Below are 22,380 nucleotides of genomic sequence, written 5' to 3'. Positions count from 1 at the left end.
TGTGATGTTTAACAAAAGTAAGCTGAAGTTACTGCAATAATAGTACAAAGTCTACAGATAATAAATGCTGGAGAGGGTGTGGAGAAAAGGGAACCCTCTTACACTGTTGGTGGGAATGCAAATTAGTACAGCCACTATGGAGAACAGTGTGGAGATTCCTTAAAAAACTGGAAATAGAACTGCCTTATGATCCAGCAATCCCACTGCTGGGCATACACACTGAGGAAACCAGAAGGGAAAGAGACACATGTACCCCAATGTTCATCGCAGCACTGTTTATAATAGCCAGGACATGGAAGCAACCTAGATGTCCATCAGCAGATAAATGGATAAGAAAGCTATGGTATATATACACAATGGAGTATTACTCAGCCATTAAAAAGAATACATTTGAATCAGTTCTAATGAGGTGGATGAAACTGGAGCCTATTATACAGAGTGAAGTAAGCCAGAAGGAAAAACACCAATATAGTATACTAACACATATATATGGAATTTAGAAAGATGGTAACAATAACCCTGTGTACGAGACAGCAAAAGAGACACTGATGTATAGAACAGTCTTATGGACTCTGTGGTAGAGGGAGAGGGTGGAAGATTTGGGAGAATGGCATTGAAACATGTAAAATATCATGTAAGAAACGAGTTGCCAGTCCAGGTTCGATGCACGATACTGGATGCTTGGGGCTAGTGCACTGGGACGACCCAGAGGGATGGTATGGGGAGGGAGGAGGGAGGAGGCTTCAGGATGGGGAACACATGTATACCTGTGGCGGATTCATTTTGATATTTGGCAAAACTAATACAATTATGTAAAGTTTAAAAATAAAATAAAATTTAAAAAAAATTAAAAATGGTAAAATACTGAAAAAAAAAGTATATTATAACAACACTTGGAAATTTTGGAATAGCACATTAAGTCTTTAACAATATACGCCTTCAGGAATTTTTTTCATATATGGAGTAATATACTCCAGTGACGTCAACTGGTTTTAGGAGAAACACAGTCCTTAGTACCTGATGTAAAGACATCATCCATGTATTTTTATTTTGTTATTACATTTAAAAAATTGCTAGTGACAAACCAGAGTAACAAAGCTAAAAGTAAGGATACTGAATTAAACCAATTGTATATCAGCACTATACTATACTGCACACAAACACTGATGTCATACTTTATAAGCCAGAACCTATAACTGAACAAAATTAAGAAATGAAACAAGAACCCTTGAAATTCCTCAAATGAATATTTGGCTAACTGCATAGTCATTAGGTTACTGTACTCTCAATCAAAACCATACTTGTGATGTAAGCAAAAGGGTGATATGTTGTGTATTAATACAGTACTAGAGTCTTGCGGGGAGAGGGGACCTTTGTGTCCCTAAGGCGACAACAAACTTTGAAATATTTCCCGACACAAAAACCCCCATAAATTCAGGAGCAAGACACCTAAAATTATAGGAAAACAGCCACTGTAATAAACATAAAACATACACTAATCTACTTTAAAAATGTCACATACCTCAGTGAATGTAGAGATAAAGTTAATGACTTTAGAATGAAATAAACAGCTTTAATCAACACAAAAATATTTTTGACTCTTTAGTACTATTAGATTGTGAAGTTAATGGAAGTTACCATTAACAACTTTCATTTCTGGAAGAGAGTAAGAGACCAAGCTTCTGATGAGAGTGATAAACCTAACATATCTGAAAGGCATCATATTATGGGTAAATTGAGTAACAGAGTTTCCATTTCGTCTGCTCTTTGTCCATTAAACTATGTAAAATCTGAATTAACTTTTCTTGGAGTTATATGAGTGAAAACCTCACTCCTATCATGTTATGGAGGATCTACAGTAATTGGCAAGACCACTACTTTACATATCTGATGATCAAAGTGATCCTCAAATAAGAAAATCACACTGTAGATAATATGCATGCCATATATAACCTACCACAGTTGAGAATCACAGTGCCCTCAAGAACCTTACAATATTATGGTTTTCTTACCATCAGTGGAGCATTACATTGAGAGTAATAATCCCTGAAGGGAAGTATGCAACCAATACCACCAATACAAGCTGTGGAAAATTAAGTACTGGTAAATTTCTACAATCACCGCTTCTTGTTCAAAGAAATACACAACATTTAGAGGTATACGGTAAATTGTTGAGTAAGACACTAAAGGGACCAGTAAACAGCCTTATTAATATCTTCAACAACCAGAAAACACAAACTTAACAAACTATTGGACCTTAAAATCCTATTACTCCTTAAAATTACTTAAATGTCTAACAATAAAAGACACTCAACAACAATCCTAAAACATATCAGTGACTCAGAATGGAGGAACCATACTGTAATGTTACTGAAAAACTGGGGAGCATTTCTGGTCTGTAGTAATTTCACAAAGGGTGCTGACATGTAGACGAATGAGGTATGACATAAAAGCTATTATAGTGGTTATCTTGTGTCCACAAGATGGCGCCAAATTCCTACCAATCTCAACATTTGGTTACATAACAGAGATACTAAACTGCACTGCTGATGACACTTATCGCCTACATTTATATGAACATCAAACCATCTAAATTCCCAAAGGGCAATGATGCATGTACCAACTGAATACAAGTTTGGATTAGTGACAACTTGTCTACAGTTGAGTTACAAATCTGGAAATGCCCATTACAACCTATGAAAATGTCACACTATTACCTCAGATTTAACAGGCAGTGGAATTAATAACGAAACAAGGGTCATAAAATATTGGAGCCCAGAGAATGATGCATATATTTACAACTAAAGTTACCTATGTAATTTGACTTGTCAAAGGTCCCTTCAGAACCAAACTTAGAATGCAAGCTCATCACCTGACAAATAGCAGTGTGGGTAAATTTAGTACAAAATATCATTTAACTCTGAGACAGTGCCAAACCTAATATTTAGAAATATGCCAGGATAAAAGTAGCTATCAATATGTTGGAGAGGGCAGTGTTGTAAAATAATTTGCAAATGATAATGGTAAAAAATCAAAATATGTTTATGAAATGTTCAGCATAAAGGACCAACAGCATACATAATATAACTGTTTCTCCACCAAGTGCCTTTATTACTGACGTGCTGATCTCCAACGCTACAAGCAATGCATTACTAGGAGTAATTTTCTTAAAATTCATCTAATAGCTTATAAAGGATAATACTATAAGGACAAACAAAATATACAAATCCATGGTAATGGGTCTTTTTGTCCAAAACACAGCACCAAATCTATCAAGACTTACGAAAGATATGATGGGTAGTTGCCAGATATTCAGACAAAAATGACTCCCTAAAAAAGCACACAGGCACCTAAGGATACCTAGCAAATTTTCCTGTTAAAAAAAACTTATTGTACTGGCATAGAATCAAGGGATCCTAATAAAGTACAACTGCAAGAGCCCCTGAGATGTTGACTTGTAATATCACCTCTACAGGGGCAAAGCAGAGTAGGCAACTGGGAAACTCCATACACTCATACTGTTAGGTATATTACAGTAGTAGCACTACTTAATGTAAAGGATAGCTATCTCTGCCATAAAGTGATAAGACCAAACTGCTCATAGAAAACTGACATCCTAGTAATATCAAATGGCTACATTATTGCACTACAAATTCCAATTAGTGGTTCAATATTTCAAAGATGGGTGCCAAATCTGTGACTTTATTGAACAACTTGACTGTACTGCCTATTTGCACAAGATGGAAGTAGCCCAACCAGGTAAATTACCATTGCACCAAAAAACACTGACTGGCTTAGTATACACATACTCATGAATATATAGTTCCTAGAAATAAAGGACCTTAAAATACAATGAGTTTTTCAATAAGCATTAGAATTTTACCAAAAATTTTACTAGGGCTAAACTTTGGAACATCATGCTCTGCACCAGAGATTTGCAAAGGATGAGACTGTGCCATTACATTTGATTTTCTTGCTCATTTGTCCATAGAGAAATGAAAATTGGAAATTTGTTACAATCATATGCATGGGAAGATTTGCTGAGTTTAGCTGCTAGTTGGGTGCTACATTACATCTAAAGAATCAATTAAACTAGAAAAATGGAGTAGCATCATGTCTAAGACATTTATCCTACCTCAGGACAGCCAATTCCCCAGCAGTGGCTGTCTATAACACAGCAGTCTACAGGAGTATACTTAGGAGATGGACAACTAGAAAAGGGGTTATGTGCTTTCAAAGAACCAAGTACTTCAAAGACATTTTTTTTTTAAACTAAGAAAGCCCATCCATACTACCAATGTAGGGAATTGTCCATATAACCTTAACTTAATGAAAATTCAAATAACATGTATCTAGCCAGTAGAATGCTTAAAAGGAACAGCAATGGCTACTACTAGTATTAACAGAGATTATCTGGGAAAATACAACCCAGTCCATCAGGGGATAGTTGAGAACCACAAAATTCAGAATCCTACTTAGCTAAGACAAAAAGTGCTAGCACTATACAACAGCTTCTTGTCCACTCATAGGAAAACTGCCCTTAGATCCAATGGGTGGAGAATCTATGGCAAACATGATTCACAAAGAGTAGGAGCACTATGGGTGACAAAATTATGTTAGTTTATTCTGGATAACAAGTTCACTGAAGACAGGCACTATTACTAACTAGGCATTAAAGAATTTCACCATCTAAAAGATTGTTACGTATGAGCAAAGCTATCATTAGGCAATTCTGGTTTCTTCTAAGTACTGGGGTGCATGATGGAAAGCATTTCACAATATGCTGAGAGGTTCTAGAAAAGGGCCTTTGTATGGATGGGGTCTAGGACAAACTATAATGAGACCTATGTTTCTACTTCACACACTCTAGCACAATATAGAGGGAGCAGCAAAGGCGAACTAACCTTCACTTCCAATTATGTCACAGCATGGTACTCCTTCAAATCACTGAAAAAGCCAGGCATGGAAGTATATTCATGGATCCCACCAATACTCCATGGATACAATAAAAAGTATTTCTCTCTCCCTCCCCCTGCACCTTGTGGAAACCTGACCCTGTTCATAGTTCCCACATGTACAAAACCATATGCTTTTCACTTAAAAACTCCATTTGTGTGTATGTGTGCTAGAATCTGAAACTGATGATTCAGAAGCTGGTTTTATTCCCATCTATGCCAGTATGTCATTTTAGAAGCTTAAAATAAACCAAATCTTTCCTTTCTTGACTGCTTTTAATATGTGGTTGACGGTTAGATGTGAACCAGGGAAGTGCAAAGGAACCTTAAAAACTAAGCACAGAAAGCAACTCATCCAAAGGATGGGTAACTCAATACAGGGTAATAAAGGCAAAGTGCAGTGGACATTCTGGCAGTGATAAAAGATTACCTATATCAATATCTGTGGGCATCACAAAACTCCATGGGCTATGTATAACACAAACTAAAGGCATCAGGCTCATTCCTCCTCCCAATGAAAGCAAGAATAATCTTTGTTGCCTTCATTGCAAACCTGTTCGAGATGATTCTTGAGGTCAATGCCCACAACCATCCTTCTAGTTAAACCATCTCACTACATCCTGCTCTAGTCCTAACATAAGGTATGGGATTTCTTAAATCTTTTATTTTGGAGTCTCATCCAAGACTTCCTAACTGTAGAGTCCATGCTGAACTACTGCACTTAGTTAAACATCTGTCTGGACAGCCTTCTGGCCATGGTAAGCAGAAGCCAGTGAAAAGTACAATGAACTCAAAGACATCCCATCCCTAGGGACAGCTGGAATTTCACCAATACTATGATAGGAGACCCCTCAGGGGACCCAGAATCTTGTCTTGGGGAACAAATGTCGAATGTTGCTTCCTACTGTCCAGTAGGGGAATTCTCACCTTTAAAGAGTTCTGGCTTCCTTTATTAAGTGAACATTAGTTCCAGTAGCCTCTGAAACTTCTCAATAGGTTAACTTCTCTTAACCTTATCCTCAAGTGTAAAACATGGAAACTAAAAAGTGCTTAAAGTCAAGTTACTGAAGCAGATGGCCTACAATCTAATGTCTGTAGTTATGTATGTTGCTTAACTATCCTGTACCTATGAGACAGGAAGATTCTTTGAGGCTTGTTGAAATCCACAAAAAAATCTTTAGATCTTAACAGACTTGATTACCCATTGTAATCCCTCTCCCATTAACCCCCAAATTGAATAGTGGTAAGCACTAAGGAAACACTATTAGGACACAGGCTGGCACATCAATCCCACAGGAATGAGAAGCCAGGAAAAGAGTGGAGAGGATTCTCAGATGTAATAATAAAGGCATTTCAAGTTTGGAACTTTCTGTATAGAGATGATCATCCCTGAGGTCCATTTTCAACATAGTGAAGAGCTTGGGAGTGAAACAGAGAAGAGGCAAAAGAATAATTTTTTTTTCAAAGTCACTGCTAATAACTATAGTGATTATAGTTCACTATAGTTCACTCACTCAATGAGTGAATGAGTGAAAGTCGCTCAGACGTGTCCGACTCTTTGTCACCCCCATGGACTATACAGTCCATGGAATTCTCCAGGCCAGAATACTGAAGTGGGTAGCCTTTCCCTTCTCCAGGGGACCTTTCCAACCTAGAAATCAAACCAGGGTCTCCTGCTTTGCAGGCAGATTCTTTACCAACTGAGCTATGAGCTATGAGGGAAGACTATTCAATCAGTATTAGTTTCAGTTCAGTCGCTCAGTCGTGTCCAACTCTTTGCGACCCCATGAATCACAGCAGGCCAGGCCTCCCTGTCCATCACCAACTCCCGGAGTTCACTCAGACTCACGTCCATCGAGTCAGTGATGCCATCCAGCCATCTCATCCTCTGTCGTCCCCTTCTCCTCCTGCCTCCAATCCCTCCCAGCATCAGAGTCTTTTCCAATGAGTCAACTCTTCACATGAGGTGGCCAAAGTACCAACAGGGCTGTATAATAGAGCTGGGGTCATCCCCTACTAAGGTGACAAAAACCTGTATCCCGTGATTTCTACAAGATATGCATCCTTCCCTCCATGCTGCCCCAAATACTTCCTCTGCTGCTCATCAGCTTGATATCACATTCCCATTCCACAGGAAACCACCCCTTCCCTACTGCTTTGGTGGCCTAAAATGGCAGCCACAAGCAGTCCCTCTTCTAGCACTTGAACTCACTCAGAGTGTACACAATCACTGGCTCCCAAAACACACAGAACCAGGACGGGCATTAAGGGGGCAGTGGTGAGGCTGAGCCCTGCCAAGAAGATGGGATGATATGAAGATAGCTACTGAGATCATGTGATGATGTCAGACTGATGACTGATTTCTTCAAAGCACTATGCTGTCTTCTTTGAAACTGATTCCAGATAGATCTTCCATCCCTCCACTTCTTCCCTCAAACCCTTATTCCTAGCTATCTCCCTTACCTTAACATGAAAAGTAAAAGTGAAGTAGCTCAGTCGTGTTCGGCTCTTTGCGACCCCGTGGACTGTGGTCCACCAGGCTCCTCCATCCATGGGATTCTCCAGGCAAGAGTACTGGAGTGGGTTGCTACGTCCTTCTCCAGGGGATCTTCCCAACCCAGGGATTGAACCCAGGTCTCCCGCAATGCAGGCAGAACGCTTTACCATATGAGCCACCAACTCTCAAATACAATACCTAATAGCATCAAACTATACGACAGGAAATACTGACTACCCCACAGCTATTCCTTATCTTCCTCTTAATTGTTTCTTAATAGACGAAAAGCCAAGACTCCAAAATCCCTGAAACGTCAAAAGCAAAAGTACTAAAAGAGCTCATACAGTTTGCCTGAGTTTTCAATCTAGCTTAGGGCAGGCCAGACAAGCCACCCACAGCCAACCCCTAGATCTCAGTGTTCACACATAGAAACTGATAGGGCCTAATCAGGCAATTAGTCTATTCAACTTTATAGAATATGGATTTGTATTTCTTCTCTTAACCATACATCCCTTATCTTGAGGCTCGGGAGTGGCACCATCCACCCCAAAATAGCTCTGGTGTTAACAACAGCCCCAAAGAACTTAATCAATGTCAATCATCTTCTGAGATGTATAAGTTCTTCTGATACAGTACCAGGCTGTCAACCATGGCAAAGTCTAATAATGCCAACTGAGTCCTAGTCCTACCACCCTGCTCCTTGGACCTAAAGGCATCTCTCAGATTCTGCCTGCAACTACCTTACAGTTTGATGTGAGGGGATATTACGCATCCAATAGCAGAACAAATGTAAGTGATTACATTTCCCAGTATTTGGCATTCCTTGGAGGCCAGAGTGAAATACGTAACTTCCTAGACAGACTAAACTAATTCATAGGCACTGTGAAATGAGAGCTCACTAGTGGTATGGTACAAGACTAAAGATTAATGGGAGAAACCTACAAAGGGCACCCTAAATTGCCCTGTTCACCCTCTTAGTAGGTCAGTTGTCATCAAAATTCCTGCTGTCATGAACACTTATTTACTTAACAGCCAAGCTGCTACTAAACTAGTTCAGTTACCTGGGGTTAAAGCCTCATAGGCAAAAGCAGGAAGGTAAGGCACAGAGAATAAGCCACAGTCTAAAAACAGAAGCCTTCAACAAGTAAGCCATTTTAAAGGTAACCACACAACCACCATTTTAAAGGTAAAAGGAGAAGTCTTGCTGCTAAGTCACTTCAGTCGTGTCCGACTCTGTGCGACCCCATAGACAGCAGCCCACCAGGCTCCCCTGTCCCTGGGATTCTCCAGGCAAGACCACTGGAGTGGGTTGCCATTTCCTTCTCCAATGCATGAAAGTGAAAAGTGAAAGTGAAGTCACTCAGTCGTGTCCGACTCTTTGCAACCCCACGGATTGCTGCCCACCAGGCTTCTCCACCCATGGGATTTTCCAGGCAAGAGTACTGGAGTGGGGTGCCATTGCCTTCTCCAGGAGAAGTCTTAAGATTATACAAATGAGGCACCAAGAGGCACATAATTCACTCTTCAATGACTCCATAAAACCCCTCAGTTGTCTGGCTCCAGACAGGAACTCCCAAAAGCCAGCACACCAGAAACTATAGCTGAATCACGGATGCTCCCAAGCTCCCAGGAGATAATGAGGCCCAGAGATGGTGATCCCTACCCCACACTTATATTCCAAAATAAGGATAAATGACCCCCACCATACTCCCATCTGCTTTGCTGAGAATTTTATGAGGATTTATTTATTGTATTAAACCTGCCACCTTTCCCAGGCAGGTGGTTAAACTCTGAATATGAAGGGCTGGAGAAAGTGGAGGTGAGAAGGAAGATTAAAAAAAAAAGTATTAGACTCAGATAAATGAAAGGGGCAAGAAGGAATAACTGTATGTACCAGGGGAAGGAGAGTGAAACATGAATCTACAAGGGGCCTTGAATAAGGGCTAAGAGTGTGGACACTGCAGTATGATCACCTGGGTGTAAATCCCTGTTTTGCAAATGACTTGCTGTCTGACCTTTGAAAAGTCATCAAAGACCTTTGACAAGACTGTAAGCTACAGTTTTCCCACCTGTAAAATGTGGGTAAGACTACTCATAGCACCTAAATTAAATGCTTTAAGTCAGTATTAAATGCTTTAATAATAACATAATAATGAACAGTGTCTAAAACACAGGAACTACCTAATTAACGTTAGTTGCTTCTAAATCTAGGCTTCAGCAATCTTGGTCTATCAGTCACTCTGTTTTCTTTGCTGTTTCAGTCCTGACACAGTGATGCTATTCTCACTAGGGCCATGTGACCAGGAAAGAAACTGTGCCAGGTCTAAGGGCTTGTGCACATTACAACAGAAGTGACTCACATGTACATGAATTAAGTATATATAAATGTCAACATGAAAAAACTTGAGATCTAGAAATTCAGAAACTTCAAGACCATGTCAAAGCTGAGGGCCAATAAATAGAAAGCTTCTCAATCCCAAATGAGTCCCTGGAAAAGGAGTAAAGCCGTTCAAAAAGGCTGCAGCCAAATCTGGAGATACAGGTCTGATACCCAAAGCCTACCTTCGTACCCTGTTGAAGCAGGTCTCTGTTAGGGCAGTGAGCGCTAACAGCCCCAACCACTGCCAGAGAAGCGTCTTTGAAGAACAGACAGTGATCAATTCTCCCTCTGTGCACAGCCATTTTCTTTCCTATTAAAAAAAAAAAAAAAGAACTCATTTAGAAAAAACTGTCCTGTTGTAGAAGGCTAACTGCCGTTTAGCTGAATTGAAGGTTTATCTGCTGAGAAACCACAGGTATTTCTTGAACAAATATCTAAGTGCATACGGGTCATCTGTTGCCAAGCAAATATTGGGAAATTTTCATAGCATTGAAGGTTAGCCAGGCTTCTCTTCCTTTGTTAACTGTGAGTTAACTGAATCCCAAACAATTCAAAGCTTTCCTTGGAATGTAAAATGCTATGAAGTGAGCCTTCAAAGTATAACTTAAAAAGCATTCTGGTCTTGTTAACATTATTTTCTTTCCAATTCACTTTGATTATCTATACGATGTACGTGCTATTAACACCAATGATAACTTATTTATCAGAGGATGTGGGAAAGATAGTATCTCCAAGGCCTATGAGAGGTAATAACAGGAATACAGACACAGATAATTCAATTTGGGCACAGTAAAGCTCTGGTTTTAATGGATTTCCTTTAACCAACTGGACTGTGCATTGTAGTTTATAAATTACTCTGTAGTTTAAAGGAATAAAACTTTCCCTCTCTGATAGAAAGACAGCACAGCTCTCTTCCCAGCAACATGAAAGACAATGGGGTTGAATGACTGCTCACCTAACTTAACTCTACAATCCTCAGTGGAGGAGATGGAAAGTCAAACAGAGGCTCAGAACCTGAAGACAGAAGAATCTGAATTTCCGAAGTTGAACCTGGGCTGAAACATCTGAGGCAAAACAGTTGACTTGATGGCAGGTTGACTCCCAGGAATCTCTATCTCGGTAGCCAGATAAAGGAAGCAAAAGGCAGCTCTCTACTTGGGAAGTCAACTGAATACTCTGGAACAAGTCTCATTCTAAAGTACTTTGGGGAGAAGGAATAAACTGGAAGACCAGGATTGACACACACATATACATATATATTATATATAAAATAGGTAACTAATAAGGACCTATTGTGTAGCACAGGGAACTCTACTCATAGTCTGTAATGGTCTATATGGGAAAAGAATCTAAGAGAGTGGATTTATGTGTATGTATAACTGATTCCAGTGCTATACACTGGAAACTAACACAACATTGTACATCAACTATGCCAATAAATTTTTTTAAAAAATTAAAGTGCTTCTTCTATAAAGTGTAGTTAAGTTGCAAAAACATGTGTATAATAAGGTTGTTAGGACAGAGACACCACAAGCGAAAATACCAGAGAGGTAAAGGTTAATTAAGAAAGTCCAAAGATGATGCTGTAGTATCTTGGGGCAACTAAAAGCTTAGGCTCTTCCATCAGAAGACACAGGTTCAAAAAGGGAGTCTACAGTTTACTGGCTGGCCATTCTTGGCTTAGTTTTGAACTTCTCTTAGTTTGATAACCTGTCTTTGAAATGTAATAAAAATGAAACTAGCTCCAGAATTGATGAGGTTACTACATCAAAAGCAATTAGAACAATTTTAGGCTTGGTTATCTCTAAAATGAACCAACCTGGGAGGAAATGGCCTTTATTAAAGGTCTTTTCTATATGGTTCACTGTCTGCCATGTTAGAAAAACAGATGGGAAGATAAATGTCATATCCAGGTGTTCTATTAGAAGGGCACCCCAGTTAACCTTCTGAGTGCATCTACTTTGCTAGTCCAGCATTTAAACCTAAATGAGTGGGCAAATCTTAAAAGAGTTCCTGATCTTTCTAGGAGCACCATTATCCCTGGACATTGAAAACGACCTCAATTTACCTCCAACTAAAATTAGAGATACCAAGGGAACATTTCATGCAAAGATGGGCTCAAAAAAGGACAGAAATGGTATGGACCTAACAGAAGCAGAGGATATTAAGAAGAGGTGGCAAGAATACACATAAGAACAGTACAAAAAAAAATCTTCACGACCCAGATAATCATGATGGTGTGATCACTCACCTAGAGCCAGACATCTTGGAATGTGAAGTCAAATGGGCCTTAGAAAGCATCACTACGAACAAAGCTAGTGGGGGTGATGGAATTCCAGTTGAGCTATTTCAAATCCTACAAGATGATACTGTGAAAGTGCTGCACTCAATACGCCAGCAAATTTGGAAAACTCAGCAGTGGCCACAGGATTGGAAAAGGTCAGTTTTCATTACAATCCCAAAGAAAGGCAATGCCAAAGAATGCTCAAACCACCACACAAGCGCACTCATCTCACACACTAGTAAAGTAATGCTCAAAATTCTCCAAGCCAGGCTTCAGCAATACGTGAACCGTGAACTTCCAGATGTTCAAGCTGGTTGTAGAAAAGGCAGAGGAACCAGAGATCAAATTGCCAACATCCGCTGGATCATAGAAAAAGCAAGAGAGTTCCAGAAAAATATCTATTTCTGTTTTATTGACTATGCCAAAGCCTTTGACTGTGTGGATCACAAGAAACTGTTGAAAATTCTGAAAGAGATGGAAATACCAGACCACCTGACCTGCCTCCTGAGAAACCTATATGCAGGTCAGGAAGCAACAGTTAGAACTGGACATGGAACAACAGACTGGTTCCAAATAGGAAAAGTAGTAGGTCAAGACTGTATATTGTCATCCTGCTTATTTAACTTACATGCAGAGTACATCATGAGAAACGCTGGGTGGAAGAAGCACAAGCTGGAATCAAGATTGCCGGTAGAAGTATCAATAACCTCAGATATGCAGATAACACCACCCTTATGGCAGAAAGTGAAGAGGAACTAAAGAGCCTCTTGATGAAAGTGAAAGAGGAGAGTGAAAAAGTTGACTTAAAGTTCAACATTCAGAAAACAAGATCATGGCATCTAGTCCCATTACTTCATGGCAAATAGATGGGGAAACAGTGGAAACAGTGTCAGACTTTATTTTGGGGGGCTCCAAAATCACTGTAGATGGTGACTGCAGTGATGCAATTAAAAGACGCTTACTCCTTGGAAGGAAAGTTAAGACCAACCTAGACAGCATATTGAAAACCAGAGACATTACTTTGCCAACAAAGGTCCATCTAGTCAAGGCTATGGTTTTTCCAGTGGTCATGTATGGATGTGAGAGTTGGACTGTGAAGAAGGCTGAGCGCCAAAGAATTGATGCTTTTGAACTGTGGTGTTGGAGAAGACTCTTGAGAGTCCCTTGGACTGCAAGGAGATCCAACCAGTCCTTCCTAAATCAGACCGGTCATGGGTATTCATTGGAAGGACTGATGCTAAAGCTGAAAGTCCAGTACTTTGGCCACCTCATGCAAAGAGTTGACTCATTGGAAAAGACTCTGATGCTGGGAGGGATTGGAGGCAGAAGAAGGGGACGATAGAGGATGAGATGGCTGGAGGGCATCACCGACTTGATGGACCTGAGTCTGAGTGAACTCCGGGAGTTGGTGATGGACAGGGAGGCCTGGCGTCCTGCGATTCATGGGGTTGCAAAGAGTCGGACACGACTGAGCAACTGAACTGAAACTGAAACCATCACTGATGATGAGAGGGAGTCTACAGAGTCGAGACTCTAGGGATGAACTGCTTGAGTCACTCTGTGACAACTGGGGAGCAATGTTACCGAGTTTAACTGACCTCAATTATTGAAGCTGAAAAAAAAAAAAAGAGATATTAGCTTTACTTCCTCACCATTAAAACTAAGTCAAAGCACACACAGAAAGTGTATAACACCATGTGCTCTGCTAATGTGAACTACTGCTATCCAAAGACTGTTACAAAAGAAATAGACTGCTGTGTGGAATAGAACAAATAGGTAAGATATGATAAAGCAGTATTTGAGAAGGATTAGTCATATTTGGCAGAAAGTGCTAGGAAAACATTAAAAGGTTAAAATAATCTTTCAACCATTAAAAGTGTTATCAACCAGTGAAAGTCAAAGGGACAGAGGCATCTCATAACATAGGACTGAAAGAGGAAGGCCAAAGACAGTAGATGACAGCAGGGCACAGAATGATTACCTTTGTCAGAGGTGAGACTAAATTGTGAAAGGATGTAGGGTTATATGGACAACATCTGTTTCTTGAATAAGGGTCTAATTACTTTACACTTGACCTCTTGTTTTCAGCTTATCAAGAGGTACAAAACAAACAGAAAATAATCAGGTTTCTAACCAGTTTATAATAAAAGAAATTATCAGGGAGATATGTACACAAGATATTTCCATAAGTATGTTAACTGCATTGATAATGTTCAGATTTTAGTTTTTAAAAAACTTAAAATAATTCTAATGTCTAATAAAGAGGTAGATGTTATACAAAAAAATCATGGCTCAATTGAGATTAGTATGCATTCACATTTAAAGACAGGGAAATAGTTTGTTAATTTAAGAGCTATTTAAAAATGTTATCAGCATATATACACATACTAAAAAGAAATGAACCAAAAATCAGAGTGGTTTTGGATATTCTTTTAATTGTGCTAAGATATTTTATTTCAAATTTTTACAATGAATACTTATGCCTTTCATAATGTTTAATACATTGTATAATGGGGGGAAATTATTCTTTGAGTAATAGATATAGACTTGAACTTATTCCTCCCTGCTGCTGCTACTGCTGCTAAATCGCTTCAGTCGTGTCCGACTCTGTGCGACCCCATAGACGGCAGCCCACCAAGCTCCCCCACCCCTGGGATTCTCCAGGCAAGAACACTGGAGTGGGGTGCCATTGCCTTCTCTGTAAAGGTCCCCAAAAAATACGAAAATAAGAGGGAAAAGAAGAATGTAAAAGGCAAATATTCAGGAAATGGACAATTCTACACAACACATACTGATCTCTATTAAAAATTACTGCTAAAGAAAAATATATTTAAAATCACATAAAACTATTTATCCAATTAGTGGTATTGTGTAATTTTAATTAAAAAAATAGACACTGATGCCAAAGGTATCCTAACTAAAATAAGAATACATTTTTGTTAATTTTTGGAGAGCCTGTGCTAATATCAGTATTGATGCCTCATAATTCCAGCAGACCCAAAGTTTTATCTTAGTACTGCAGGGCCAATTTCAAGATTTTTATTGCAAGAGTTAAATAATTCTCTATTAAAGTTTACTATGAGTAATTTGATGAGCTTAATAAAATGTGGAGACCAAACACATTACATGTATGTTGTAGAGTAGGACTATCCATTAGATAGTAAACAAAATGTGGTTTATAAACAAAGTGTGTATGTAAACAAATATGTACTAATATATGATATATAAACACAAAATGTGTCATATAAACAAACTGAATGCATAAACTGTGACATATGTATTACATACACACACAACGAAATATCATTTTGCCATTAAAAAAAAAGCAATAGAGTTCTGGCACATGCAACACTGATAAACCTTGAAGATGTGGTAAGTAAAATAAGCCACACACAAAAGGACAAATATTATATTGCTCCAATTATATGAGGTACCCAGAATAGGCAAATTCGCAGAGACTGAAAGTAGATTAGAAGTTACCAGGCACTAGGGAGAGAGGGAGTATGACAAATGTACCATAGTAACTAATATAGGGGAACCTGAGTAGGGGATATATGAGAACTCTTTGCAACTTTTATGCAAATTGAAAACTGTTCTAAAAACAAAAAGTTTATTTTAAAAATGATCAGAATAATGATATCCACCTTCCTTTAAATTTTACTCTATAAATAGGTTACCACACACTTTGATTTTTCCATGTGCTAAAAATCAGACTTATTACAGTCTGAGGAAGGAAAATGAATCAAGTTTATAATATCCTTATTGAGACCCCTGAGGTGCAAGGAAAACTTGGGGATAACTTTTGTGGTATAGTGCTAAAATACAGGTTAAAGAATCCACAGTTTTGTATATTTTGAAGAAAATTACTTAAGCAACTATAAAATGGTTAAATAAGAACACTGTAGTATATACACTAAAACATTTCTGGATAGGCAATGAAGATGACCTTTAATAAAAATTGTTCATATTTTTACCAACTTTCGCAAAGATACTAACATAGGAAAACCATATAGAAACACTCACAGAAGGAAACATGGATCATGTTTTCATTGTATCATTATTTGTGAAAGGAACAAAATGCTTTAAACTGTTAAATTATACTAGGCATGAATTTTAATTTCAAACTAAGAGCCAAGTATTCTGATGTATAGTCCAGAGTCACATGTTATATGCCAATACTGATAATTTTTAGAACCTGGAATTGAATGACTTGTGTATGACAAGGGGTCCTGTTTAAGGTATGCAAAAACACATGGCAAGACAGAGGACTATGAATATGATAGTTGTGAAACATCTCATGAATATTACTTTGATAAAACTATCTCAACCAAGAACACAAGCAATTTGCAGCAACAGGCATGCAAGAAAGCACAGATCATGAAACATAGTACTGTTTCTGCTCTAGCTCTTCTGTTATGCATACTCTGATTAAAATCACCCTGCATATTAATTTTAACATGTAAATTTTCCTGTTAAAAAGTCCATGTATGTATATATATATATATATCATATGACATCTTTATGGTACAGCTGACAGGAAAAAAATATATAATAGCAGCTGGGAAAAACAAAAACTGGGAAGAATTGACACAAAATACAATGATGAAAAAACTCAGATGGAGACAACTCTAGATAAATAGTCATTGACACAAATATTATTATATTGTTGTTGTTCAGTCACTAACTTGTGTCCGACTCTTGGCGACCACATGGACTGCAGCACGCCAGGCTTCCCTGTCCTTCACTATCTCCTGGAGTTTGCTCAAATTCATGTCCATTCAGTCGGTGATGCCATCCAACCAACTCATCCTCTGTTGCCCACTTGTCCTCCTGCCCTCAATCTTTCCCAGCATCAGTGTCTTTTCCAGTGAGTCGCCTCTTCCTATCAGGTGGCCAAAGTATTATATAGAACCAAGAAATTTAGAGTATATGGAATGGTGTCACATTATTTGTCAGTGACAATTAAACTGGAATATTTTCAAAGGGCAATCTAGCAACCTAATGAATCAAATTTATTAGATGTGCATACTTGGACTTCCCTGGTGGTCCAGTGGTTAACAATCTGCTTGTCAATGCAGAGGACACAGGTTCAGTCCTTGGTCCAGGAAGATCCCACATGCCACAGGGCAAATAAGCTCGCATGCCACAACTACAAAAAGCCCACTTGCAGCAACAAAGACCCAGCACAGCCAAAAAAATAATAAATGTGCATACTGTCTTTACTCATAAATTATCATACAGAATTACTACTGCAAGTACCCCTCAACAAGTGTATAAGATACATAAAAATAGAAATGAATGTGTAACACACTGTTTGCATGTAGGGCTGACATACATCGTATTGTATCCATATTGGTATTACATGCATACCAATGTTTACTCAACATTTAATGAGCACCTACTAAGTAACATGCAGTTTTAAAAGATGGAATCACACCATTCTGAAAGGACAAAGATGCTTGGTCTATAAAGACACAAACCATTGTATGTATCAACAAGGAGCTTACCTAGCAGTAGCAGCAACAACCAAATGGCCACTAGGCTGCCAATTAATCAGGGGTTATAAGGAAATATGCAAGATGGCAGGCCACCTTATGTTATTCCAATCTAATCTGAGTCTCAGGTGTTAATTCTTAACAGATGCCTACATATTCTACTATATACCTTTGAGTTCCATGACTCTGGTAGAAATTCATTGGTTTTAAAGATGTTGAAAGTAGGTAAGTCTATACCCTAAATTACAATGTAATTTCAGACCCAAGTTGCAAAGCTTGTATGATATGCCAACTGTTCAATCCTGGGTACTGACAGACATATCATATAATCTCTTAACTATAAAATAATAGAGCCAAAAGTATCTAATTACCAATTATAGATCAGTCACTAAAATTTCTACAAGATATACTGATCCCTTGGACTTGGATCACTAGATTTAGTCTAACATCAGAGGGAACATTCTGGTTCAAAGGAACCCCTCAAGCAGAACTTAAGCCAGACACTTAACATTACTTCAACAGATTTTTAAGCTTCTACAAAGTGAAATAAACTGGAAATGATGCCAGGCTGCCATGGTATCATGATTCCAAGAGAAAGCAATGGATGATGATCAACAACATGAAGTAAAAAAGGACAAAATTCATCTAGAGATATTGTGAAAAAGGCTGTATTTATGACCGACAGGATTCCTGACCCAGAGTTACAATAATTTTAGCAAGAACATCTAATGGACAAAAGTAGGTTCCTTGGAACTTCTAATAATTGGAATTTAAGCCTCTAGGTCGCAATGTATATGGTAGGAAGTCCACTGTGACAATACCAAAAGTCCTTTAGAAAACACAAGCTACCAGTGTTAGCTTGGTTTAGTTCAGTTCAGTTCAGTTCAGTCACTCAGTCATGTCCGACTTTTGCGACCCCATGAATCGCAGCACGCCATGCCTCCTTGTCCATCACCAACTCCCAGAGTTCACTCAAACTCACATCCATCAAGTCAGTGATGCCATCCAGCTATCTCATCCTCTGTCGTCACTTTTTCTTCCTGCCCCCAATCCCTCTCAGCATCACAGTCTTTTCCAATGAGTCAACTCCTTGCATGAGGCGGCCAAAGTACTGGTTACTTGGCCCCAAATATGGATTCTGCCTTAGGATACAAATTTGGTGATAAAATTCCCCTGAAGTTCAATGTTGCAAAGTCCTCCTCTCTCTTCTTATCTTGGCTTCATATCTTCTATACTGTTAGGTAACCTTCCTTTCTATGTACCATGTACTTTATTAAACATCCCCTAGCTTCTCATCTCTTGGAGAAAACCTAGAACCTACTGCATTTATAAATTATGAACTATATCCATGGTACAAGAGGCATTTAATGCATACAAGTTGAATAAAAAGCCAATCAAAAAGAATAAATGAGTGATGCTATGCTATGCTATGCTAAGTCGCTTCAGTCGTGTCCGACTCTGTGCGACCCCGTAGACAGCAGCCCACCAGGCTCCCCCGTCCCTGGGATTCTTCAGCAAGAATACTGGAGTGGGTTGCCGTTTCCTTCTCCAATGCATGAAAGAGAAAAGTGAAAGTGAAGTCGCTCAGTCGTGTCTGACTCTTAGCGACCCCATGGACTGCAACCTACCAGGCTCCTCCATCCATGGGATTTTCCAGGCAAGAGTACTGGAGTGGGGTGCCATTGCCTTCTCCAAAATGAGTGAAGATAGCTTTAAAAAGAAAACCTCTTATTAGAACATTAGTTTAAAGACCACTGTGCAAAAGAAGCATCAACTGCGAACAAAGCTAGTGGAGGTGATGGAATTCCAGTTGAGCTATTTCAAACCCTACAAGATGATGCTGTGAAAGTGCTGCACTCAAAATGCCAGCAAATATGGAAAACTCAGCAGTGGCCACAGGACTGTAAAAGGTCAGTTTTCATTCCAATCCCAAAGAAAGGCAATGCCAAAGAATGCTCAAACTGCCACACAATTGCACTCATCTCACACGCTAGCAAAGTAATGCTCAAAATTCTCCAAGCCAGGCTTCAACAGTACATGAGCCGAGAACTTCCAGATATTCAAGCTGGATTTAGAAAAGGCAGAGGAACCAGAGATCAAATTGCCAACATCCACTGGATCATAGAAAAAGCAACAGAATTCCAGAAAAACATCTACTTATGCTTTATTGACTATACCAAAGCCTTTGACCATGTGGATCACAGCAAATTATGGAAAATTCTTAAAGAGATGGGAATACCAGACCACCTTACCTGCCTCCTGAGAAATCTGTATGCAGGTCAGAAAGCAACAGTTAGAACTGTAATGGAACAACAGATTAGTTCCAAATTGAGAAAGGAATATCTCAAGGTACTGTCACCTTGTTTATTTAACTTATATGCAGAGTACATCATGCAAAATCCTGGGCTGGATGAAGCACAAACTGGAATCAAGATTGCTGGAAGAAATACCGATAACCACAGATACACAGATGACACCACCCTTATGGCAGAAAGTGAAGAGGAACTAAAGAGCCTCTTCATGAAGGTTAAAGAGGATAGTGAAAAAGCTGGCTTAAAACTCAACATTCAAAAAACTAAGATCCAATTCTATCACTTCATGGGCAAATAGACGGGGAAACAATGGAAACACTGACAGACTTTATCTTCTTGGGCTCCAAAATCACTGTGAATGGTGACTGCAGCCATGAAATTAAAAGACGCTTGCTCCTTGGAAGAAAAGCAAAGACAAACCCAGACAGCGTATTAAAAAGCATAGACACGTGCAGATGAATGGATAAGAAAGCTATGGTACATATACACAATGGAGTATTACTCAGCCATTAAAAAGAATACATTTGAATCAGTTCTAATGAGGTGGATGAAACTGGAGCCTATTATACAGAGTGAAGTAAGCCAGAAAGAAAAACACCAATACAGTATACTAACGCATATATATGGAATTTAGAAAGATGGTAACAAAAACCCTGTGTACGAGACAGCAAAAGAGACACTGATGTATAGAACAGTCTTATGGACTCTGTGGGAGAGGGAGAGGGTGGAAGATTTGGGAGAATGGCATTGAAACATGTAAAATATCATGTAAGAAACGAGTTGCCAGTCCAGGTTCGATGCACGATACTGGATGCTTGGGGCTAGAGCACTGGGACGACCCAGAGGGATGGTATGAGGAGGGAGGAGGGAGGAGGGTTCAGGATGGGGAACACATGTATACCTGTGGTGGATTCATTTTGATATTTGGCAAAACTAATACAATTATGTAAAGTTTAAAAATAAAATAAAATTAAAAAAATAATAAAAAGCAGAGACATCAATTCGCCAACAAAGGTTCATATAGTCAAAGCTATGGTTTTTCCAGTAGTCATGTATGGATGTGAGAGTTGGACCATAAAGAAGGCTAAGCACTGAAGAACTGATGCTTTTGAACTGTGGTGTTGGAGAACACTCTTGAGAGTCCCTGGGACAGCAAGGAAATCAAACTGGTCAATCCTGAAGGAAATCAACACTGAATATTCATTGGAAGGCCTGATGCTGAAGCAGAAATTCCAATACTTTGGCCACCTGATGCAAAGAGCCAACCCTGATGCTGGGAAAGATTGAAGGCCAGAGGAGAAGGGGACCACAGAAGACAAGATGGTTGGATGGCATCACCAACTCAACGGACCTGAGTTTGAGCAAGCTCCAGGAGATGGTCAAGGACAGGGAAGCCTGGCATGCTGCAGTCCATGGGGTTGCAAAGAGTCGGACATGACTGAATGACTGAATAACAACAAGAACTGGAAGTCCAGTGGTTAGGACTCTGTGCTTTCACTGCCAAGGACCTGAGTTTGATCCCTGGGTGGGGCATTAAAATGGACTTCCCTGGTGGCTCAGATGGTAAAGCGTGTGCCTGCAATGCAGGAGACCCGGGTTCAATCCCTTGGCCGGGAAGATCTCCTGGAGAAGAAAATGGCAACCCACTTCAGTATTCTTGTTTGGGAAAGCCCATGGATGGAGGAGCCTGGTAGGCTACAGTCCATGGGGTCACAAAGAGTCAGATACGACTGAGTGACTTCACTTTCACTTTTACTTGGGGCATTAATATCCTACAAGCCATGCTGAGTGGCCAAAGGAAAAAAAAATGCAGAATATGCCCTATTTAAAAAATAAATAAAGGATTTCTCCAGATTCCTCCATTTCCTGGTGGCCTCCTAGTTACCATGCCAGAGGGTCAGCCATTCACCAGTTCCTTTGGCTGGTTTCCAGTAAAATTCTTACCTCCCTTACTGCCTTACAGCCTATGATCCTCTGCAGCCTTGAAAATTATGATCCCCTCATTGGATCTATCATTTGTGCTGCTTGTAACAAAAACTTTACAAAAATAGAGATAAAATATAAAAATGTATAATAAATCTGGTCTTTAAACCCTGTTCGAAGCACAGATCTCCCAAAAAGCCTGAGTGATGGTATGTTCTTTTGTTATTCATAAGAAGTCCCTTTTGAGCACACCTGAATTTATGCTAACAAAGTGACTCAAAATGGGCTCTTAGTTTCCAGAGAGAGGGAAGTGCCATGCCAGGAAAACCAAGCGTACTAGTAGATTGTTGGAACTTTCAGCCCTATCCTCTAAGACCTGCAGAGAGAGGAAAGGGGTTGGAGGCTGAACTAAGTGGCCAATAGGACCGAAATAAAACTCTAGAAACCCAGAGCTCAAGGAGCTCCCTGGTTGGTGAACACTTTGATGTGCCAAGAAGGTGACATATCCTGAGCCCAAGGGGCGATGGCATGGAA

General features: G+C 39.4%; 1 long non-coding RNA gene across 22 annotated transcripts in view; it reads right to left on the bottom strand.

Moving 5' to 3' along the window:
- The window catches only part of LOC133243153 (uncharacterized), an 83,273-nt gene that overhangs the window by 27,081 nt on the left and 33,812 nt on the right, over window positions 1-22,380 (bottom strand). For 19 of the 22 annotated variants that reach the window (XR_009734986.1, XR_009734990.1, XR_009734996.1 and 16 more), the window contains one exon: window positions 10,015-10,142. This is a non-coding gene — a long non-coding RNA (uncharacterized LOC133243153). Of the gene's footprint in view, window positions 1-10,014; window positions 10,143-19,239; window positions 19,322-22,380 lie in introns of all 22 variants that reach the window. The other 3 variants (XR_009734988.1, XR_009734994.1, XR_009734991.1) reach the window with 2 other exon arrangements.

The sequence above is a fragment of the Bos javanicus genome, chromosome X, assembly GCF_032452875.1.
Source record: "Bos javanicus breed banteng chromosome X, ARS-OSU_banteng_1.0, whole genome shotgun sequence".
NCBI classification, from domain to species: Eukaryota; Metazoa; Chordata; class Mammalia; order Artiodactyla; family Bovidae; genus Bos; species Bos javanicus.
Note: the sequence above shows the minus strand (reverse complement) of the source record. Positions and strands in the feature narration are given on the sequence as shown.